Source organism: Budorcas taxicolor, chromosome 14, assembly GCF_023091745.1.
Source record: "Budorcas taxicolor isolate Tak-1 chromosome 14, Takin1.1, whole genome shotgun sequence".
In the NCBI taxonomy this organism is placed as follows: Eukaryota; Metazoa; Chordata; class Mammalia; order Artiodactyla; family Bovidae; genus Budorcas; species Budorcas taxicolor.
In genome coordinates this window covers 43,059,188-43,067,299 of record NC_068923.1, presented here as the reverse complement: position 1 = coordinate 43,067,299, position 8,112 = coordinate 43,059,188, and positions in this window count along the sequence as shown.

Here is an 8,112-nt window from a genome sequence, read left to right as displayed (position 1 = left end):
CTAAGGGATCAAACCTGGGTCTCTGACCTTGTAGGTGGATTCTTTACCATCTGAGCCACCAGTCCTGCAATGCTGTACTTAAATAAATTTTGCATTGTATATATTGCTTTTAAATAAATGAACCCTGCTGCTGCTGCTGCTGCTAAGTCGCTTCAGTTGTGTCTGACTCTCTGTGACCCCATAGACGGCAGCCTACCAGGCTTCCTGTCCCTGGGATTCTCCAGGCAAAAACACTGGAGTGGGTTGTCATTTCCTTCTCCAATGCATGAAAGTGAAAAGTGAAAGTGAAGTCGCTCAGTCGTGTCCGACTCTTCACAATCCCATGGACTGCAGCCTACCAGGCTCCTCTGCCCATGGGATTTTCCAGGCAAGAGTACTGGAGTGGGGTGCCATCGCCTTCTCCATATCATCACCCTAGGAGATAGGTATTCTGAGTTTTTGTCTACTTTTCTTCTCCCATCCTTTCTTGTCTTGTTTTTCCCTCCCCTTTCTTCCTTCTCCTTCTTCTTTAGCAGTGGAGGGTCCTATGGGTCAATTCATTTGACTGAGGCTACGTAACTTTTATTTTTATTTCTTTTAATTGGAGGCTAATTACTTTAAAATACTGTAGTGGTTTTTGCCATACATTGACATGAATCAAGCCATGGGTGTACATGTGTTCCCCATCCTGAACCCTCCTCCCACCTATATAACTTTTAAGTAGATGAGCTGGGAGTGAAATGCAGCCTTCTAGATCCAAAGACTGTACTTTTCCTATGTCCCCTAGGTTCCTATTCCATTCGATGTTCCTCAGTGAAATGATGACAGCAGACAGGCAGCCTGTTACCTTTATGAATCTAAATTCTTGAGTATCTGTTATTGCACAAGTGAAGCATAGAAGTGACTGACTGCATTTTACTTATTTATTCATTTTATTTATTTATTTTGGTTGCACTGAGTCTTCCTTGTTGCATGAGGGCTTCGTCTGGTTGTGGTGAGTGGGGGGCTATTCTTTGTTGTGGTGCTCGGGCTTCTCACTGTGGTGGCTTCTCTTGGTGCAGAGCTGGGGCTCTAAGATAAACTAGCTTCAGTAATTGTGGTTGTGGTGCATGGGCTCAGTAGTTGTGGTGCATGAGCTTACTTGCTCTGTGGCATGTGGGATCTTCCTGGACCAGGGATCGAAATGGTGTCCCTTGCATTGCGAGGTAGATTCTTAACCACTGGACCAACACACAGGGGAGCCCTGACTGCATTTCTTATTTTCCTATGTACAGGGTCTGAATATGATTAGTCTTAAAAGCTCTAAGGGCTGTACTCTTGTTAAAGTTCTACATCTTTTTCTTTTCCAGGGGTACCCTTTCTTTAGCCATGGCCCAGTTCTTTTAGGAAATAAGTCAATGAGACAACGAGATGAAACCCAAAAGACTAAAAAGTGAAAATTAGATATCAACAAGGGGTCAGACATCACAATATATCAGGGTCAGAAATTTAAAGAGCCAGGGTATGGAGGTGTTTTGATTTTAATGTTATAAAAGGAAATGCTATAATTCAGAGCAATTGGAAGGGGCAGAGGTATAAAAGTGACATGGATGACTGGCAGTGGTTTCTCAAGGTCATGTCAAAGACATTGCTCATTCTTGGACCATGAGTTTTTAAGACTTTGGAATATAAATCTCACATTAAGTTACCATACTGCTAAATTTTGTTGTTTTTATTCTTTAGGTATTAAAACAATGTCTGGTGCTGTATCCTTACCTGAGCTGCCACAGAACAATTCACTATCTCTAAATCAGCTACTTAAGATGGGATGTGGGAGTGAGACTAGCAGGAAAGGATTATAATAGGGAGGGGCAGGATGTGAGTGTGTGAATGTCTATTTTTCTACCTTTGTCTTATGGGTAGTAAGACCAGAAGAAGCCTTCGCTGTTCCCACAGTGATGTCTTTTCGGTTCTAGTACCATTCCTTACATCTGTTATAATTCTTTTTTGCTTGCGTGGAGAAATTTAAATGGACACAAATAGTGCCCTTAGCAGAGTGGGTCGCCTGCATCATGTCCTCTCTTCAAGTGGGCTTCTTTCCCCTTTCTCCTGCTTCTTTTCATGATGCCACTAACTGCCTGACATTATCCTAGCTCCTCCAGTGGTGCTCCGGACTCGTCTATGATCAGGCTACATCAGAGAATGGCTCCCACAGTGAAGGCCTCTAGTTAGTTTAATCACCTGCAGAAAAAACCTCTACTGTTTTATCTACTGGTAAGCTTGTTATGTTCTGGTTTATAACTTCAAAAATATTTAGGATTGTTTAAAGGAGGCTTAGCCCCTTTAAAAAGCAGCTTCAGCGGAGCAGGATGACACAGGCAGTGATGAAAACCAAAGCTGTTGAGAGCTACAGCTGTCTGGTCCTTTCGTATGCAGATTTATGGAACAAGGAGGGGATTTGAGAAGGAGACGAGGGAAGACTCGAGAGAGTTGGTAAACACACAGTGAAGAACAGGGGCTCAGGCTTCAATCTCCCAGGAAATGCAGACTGACTCAAGGAATCAACAGCATTTACCACTGGACAGTACTTTTCATAATCCCAATAATGTGTTCTAGTCCAGTCTCCACATTTTACAGAAAGGGCAAATGCTTTGCTAAAGGTCACACAGCTAGCAGACACAGCTTCAGGAAGCTTCTGAGGCCAAGTGTCATGGTCTTTTCACTCACTCTTGCCCTGTGCTGGATAAATAATAAGTTGTCATTATATGTGTGTCCAGTGAGTGAATGACTGGATAAAAGCATTTATGATAACCAGTGGGTATATATTAAACATCTAGCATCATCCTGCACAATTTTAAACAAGCTAGGCACTGAGCTGAGAGAAGGCAGACAAGTAAGTCTTGTGGCACTGGCATTTTTATCTGGGTGAAGTCACATTTATTTGATGGCTTAGTTAATGTGCGTGCCCACAAATGCCTGCACAGCCTTTAATAGGCACTGACTGTACCATGAGCCATATAAATGATTATGAATAAAGATAGGCAAGCAACTCCAGGTTAAAGTAAAAAGGCTTTTATAAATATTATGCTTCTCAAAAGCCATACCGTTCTTTTGATTTTTAGATACTTTTAAGATGGAATCTCATTTTCTGCAGTTTTCTTGATGGAATAAAATGTTTTATTTACAGTAATCATTTCCTACTTATTTCTCAACTTGATCACTGCAATCCAGTTCTGATGCCAACTATCCAGAGTGAGGGCAGATGTCCCTTCACTTCAGACACCATCTGTAAGATCAGAGGTTCCCAGACCACTCATACTTCAGACCAACTGGTTATAGATTTGGGTGTTTTCATTACCTTTTCAGGTTTGTTAATTCACTAGAATGACTCACAGACTTAAGATTTTCAGATTACAGATTTTTTATAAAGGATATAAATGAAGAGTGGTCAAAAGAGGAGACTCATAAAGTGAAATCTGGTAGCACCCTAAATATGAAGCTTCTACATCCCCAGTCTTAAAATTTCCCAGCACGTCAATGTGTGTCACTAACCATGAAGCTCACCTGAACTTCAGTGTCCAGAGTTTTTATTGGATGTCTCATTATGATGACATTCGTGGCTGAATCATAGGTCATGAGGTTGGACTCAATCTCCATCTCCCCTCCCCTTCTGGAGCTTGGACTGATCTTATATGTGGTTCAAAGCCACACTCCTCCAACCACAGAAAAGATCTTTCTGACATGGCCAGCCCTCATCCTCATTAACATAAGCTTTCTGGGCCCATCATGAATAACTAAGAGACCCTTATCAGTGGGGAAAGTCCAGAGATTTAGAACAAATTCTGTATTATACAGTAATCATGTTACTCTATCACTATGCTGTTAAAAAATATGTGTCAGTAATTGTCCTGACCAGCCAACCTTTGAATAAGAAAACTGACCCACTTGTGCTGCCCGTCAAGGACTCTCTGGTCCCAGTCACTGGGATTTATCAACACCAGATCCCTTGATTATTAGTAAAAAACTGAGGTCCATGCCTTGCTGACTCACCACCACCATATAGGGCGAAACATCATGGTACCACGTGGAGGACTTGGTACTGCTGCTACTCCCCAGAAGAAGAGGGAGTTTTATACCTCCAACCACAATGCTCTTTTACTTCTCTGGCGTTCTCTTCCTATTGTTGTCGTTCAGTTGCTAAGTCATATTGCTAGGTTGTGTCCAACTCTTTGTGGCCCGTTGGACTGCAGCATGCTAGGCTTCCCTGTCCTTCACTATCTCTCAGAGTTTGTGCAGACTCATGTCCATTGAGTCAGTGATGCCATCCAACCACCTTATCCTCTGCACCCTCTTCTCCTTTTACCCTCAATTTTTCCCAGCATCAGGCTCTTTTCCAGTGAGTCAGCTCTTAGCATCTGGTGGCCAAAATATTGGACTTTCAGCTTCAGCATCAGTCCCTCCAATGAACATTCAGGGTTGATTTTCTTTAGGATTGACTGGTTTGATCTCTTTGCTGTCTAAGGGAGTCTCAAGAGTCTTTTCCAGCATCACAACTTGAAAGCATCATTTCTTAGTCACTCAGCCTTCTTTATGGTCCAATTCTCACAGCTGTACATGACTATTGGAAAAACCATAGCTCTTACTATATGAACCTCTGTTGGCAAAGTGATGTCTCTGCTTCTTATTGTGCTGTTTAGGTTTGTCAGAGATTTTCTTCCAAGGTGCAAGCATCTTATAATTTCTTGGCTACACTCACTATCTGCAGTGATTTTGGAGTGCTTCTCTTCCTATTCTAGGTTAACTGTTACACAACCCTTTGCATCAGCATTGTAAAATAATCAACAGTTATTAAATATAAGTAGCTAAGGTTTATTATTCACTTACTATGTACAAGATAATGTGTTAAGTTCAGCATATATGTTAGCACATCTAATTCTCAAAACGTCCTAATGAGATGGGGACAGTTGAAGAGTGAACGCATTATAAGGACTTAGATAGAACTTGTGTCTTAGTTTAGGGGAGTTCTGAAGTAGACTCTGAGACAAGTAATTTATTTGCAAGAGAATCTCAGGAAACTTTTGGGGGTGGGGGTGAGGGCACAAGTTTTGATAGTCAAGTTGGCCAATGAAGGGTATGCTAGCAAGTAAGTCATCACTATTGGAAACAACTTTGAACCCATTAGGAGAACCTGGGAGCCAGTGCTGTTCCTCTGAGGAGCGAGAGAGCTGGGGTATTTGTACACCAGTTTCTGTTCATTGTTGGTTGAGAGCTGATCCAGAAGGGAGTTACTTCCTAGGCAATTCTGCTGTGTCTCATGAGCCGGCCAGGCAGGCAACAGAGGGAGGAGAAATGATCAGGAAAAGAAATACAGCTGTGGGTTGGAAGTCAGCATTAAGAGGCTGTCAACAAGGCACCAACAGCATTTACTGCAAATAAGTTTGAATCCTGGTTCTGCCACCTAGGACTTTGGACAAGTTACTTAATACCTCTGTGTCCCAGTTTCTCATTTGTAAAATGGGGTTATCAACACCTGCTTTATGGTAGTGTTAGGATTAAATGGGATCCTGAATGTAAATTACCAGACATACAGCAAAGCCTCAGAAGTCATATGGTCTTATTAAATTGGTGTTTGATATATGAGTATTTCATTAATTGCCTGAGTAGTTCATTCAGTTATCAATTACCTGCATTTCCAGGAGGACTCTTACTGAGCAAGCAGCAATCATAAATATCCCAGCAGTTTTAGGCTTTGGGTGTCAAGTTCTGGAGCCCTGGACTCTGTGCTGTTTAGTTCAGAGTGATGGATGGTGGCAGCATCTGCCCATACTTGGGGGCAAGTGGCAGGAGTCACCTGCGGTGAAGTTTGGGATCTTTCAGTTGCAGGCTTGTGTACAAACAGGTTTTCCCAAATTTTCAGACTAACATCCCTTATTGGTCATTTTTTCCCCCACTGATTGCTATGCCTACATTATTAAGATTCTGCCACCTCAAGGGGCATCTCAATTTAAAAGAAGAATTATTTCATCTTTCCTCATTTCCTAGGCAAAAAGAATGCCAAGAAAGAGCAATTTCCCTGGAGTCCTCATGGAGAAAAATTTCTCTATGGCCAAGTTATAATTATATACAGAATTTTGGAACATAATCTCATGTGGCTTATTGAAGATGGGAGGGTCAAGGATGACCTTGAAATACTTAATTGTGGGAACTGTGTGTTGACTTCTTGTGACTCCTATAATCTAATTGACTATAGCTTTATAAACGTGGTACACTAAATAATGAAAATAGTAAGAACAATGAACCACATGACAAATTGTCTTTGCTGGTCATCCCAATTAGCAAGGTCCTGAAAGTAATTAGTCTAGGCTGAACAGAAATCAGGCAACAAGGGAGTGAAAAATTTAATCAAACTTGGAATTCTGACCTATTAAACTAAGACAGGTTTAAAACCTCCAATTGTGCTACTCATCACTTTGGAGCCTGTTTACTTGAACAGACCTGGTAAATTTTCTTTCTTTTTTATTTTTTTAAATCATGAAAGCATGATAACACATTTACAGGAGACTTGGAAAATACAGAACAAAGTTGCATATAGTTCCACCATGTGTAACAATTTTTTTAAGTAGATAAATTAAGGTTTTTAGTTGGAGTTTTAATATCAAACTCTCAAAAATTAATAGAATGGCTAGACAGAAAAGTATAAGGCTATAGTAGACCTGAAAAGCCATGATTATCAACATAATTAGGATTTATACAATTTTCACACTACAGCAGGGTACAAATTCAAGTTCCCATAGACTATAAACCAGTGGAACATACCCAGGGACACAAAATGAGGTGTAAAAATTTCATGGTCTAAAGGTATTGAAATCATACAGGGTCTGTTCTCTCATCACTGTGGAATTATGTTAGCAATAAATATCAAAACATACTTGAAAAAAACCCGCATATTTTCAAGTGCAATGTGACATTTATCAAGAGAGTTCGTTGACGTAGCCATTGAAAGCTTCAGTAAAGTTGAAAGACTGAGAAAACACAAAAGGTGATTGAAGAGAAGAAAGCATTTAAATGAGCAATTAATATCAAAGATACTTAACCCTATATATTTGGAAATTAAATCAGACCTGGTAAATTTTGCAGTGAATAGACAAACTTTAAAAGGCAGAGTTTTCCATTTCGTGCGATTGGTTTCAGGCCCATTCTATATCATATAGTCTGCCACATAGATGCAGATTGCAAAGTCATGACAAACTTTGGAGCTTTAAATTAAACAACTCTTTCCCAGCAATTCCTCTGGCCCGTGTTTAGGCACCCCTGATAACTTTTAATTTCTTTTTTCTGAGTTTTCAATTTGTTTTCCTCTCCTTAACAAAGGGATTTCATTGTCACTGGACTATATAACATCTTAGTAATTGTGTTTGTAGAAATAAGGATATTTCTGAAAAGGGAAGCAATAGAAACGGAGTTATAAACACAGTAAATGAATGAAAAGTCCTTGTTAAAATTAGTGATATTTATTGTTATGGTTCTTTTTTAAAAAATTTTATAATTTTCATGGGGGAATTTTCAAGTCTATGCAAAATTAGACAGCAATTTCATCTTACCCAACGTGAAATTTCAACAAAATAGATTTTATTTTATTTTTTAAAATTGTATTTTTTAAAACTGAAATAGAGCTGATTTACAGTGTTGTGCCAGTCTCTGCTGTACAGCAAAGTGACTCACTTATACACATATAGACATTCTTTTTTATTATATTCTTTTTCATTATGGTTTACTACAAGATATTGATTATAGTTCCCTGTGCTACACAGTAGGACCTTGTTGTTTACCCACAACAAGATGTATTTGAAATGTGAAAAGAGCCTCTGTAAATTTTCATGTCCATTTCCCCAAAGTAAAACCCTGAGTTACACTTTTCAACCCTATAAGAAATGTCTTAAGTCTTAGAGCTGTTAAATTTTTAATTTGTCAGTTGTCTATGGATATGTTAGAATCTTGTTTATTTCTTTTTTTTTTTTCACCCTGGGTCAAATATTGTCTTTGATTCTGTGTCTTCCTCTCTTTCTTTTCTTGTTGGCCGATTCAGTCTTATACACCTGGGGCTTTTCATGGATTAAAAATGGCCCAGAACACAGTACCTTCTCCTGACCCATG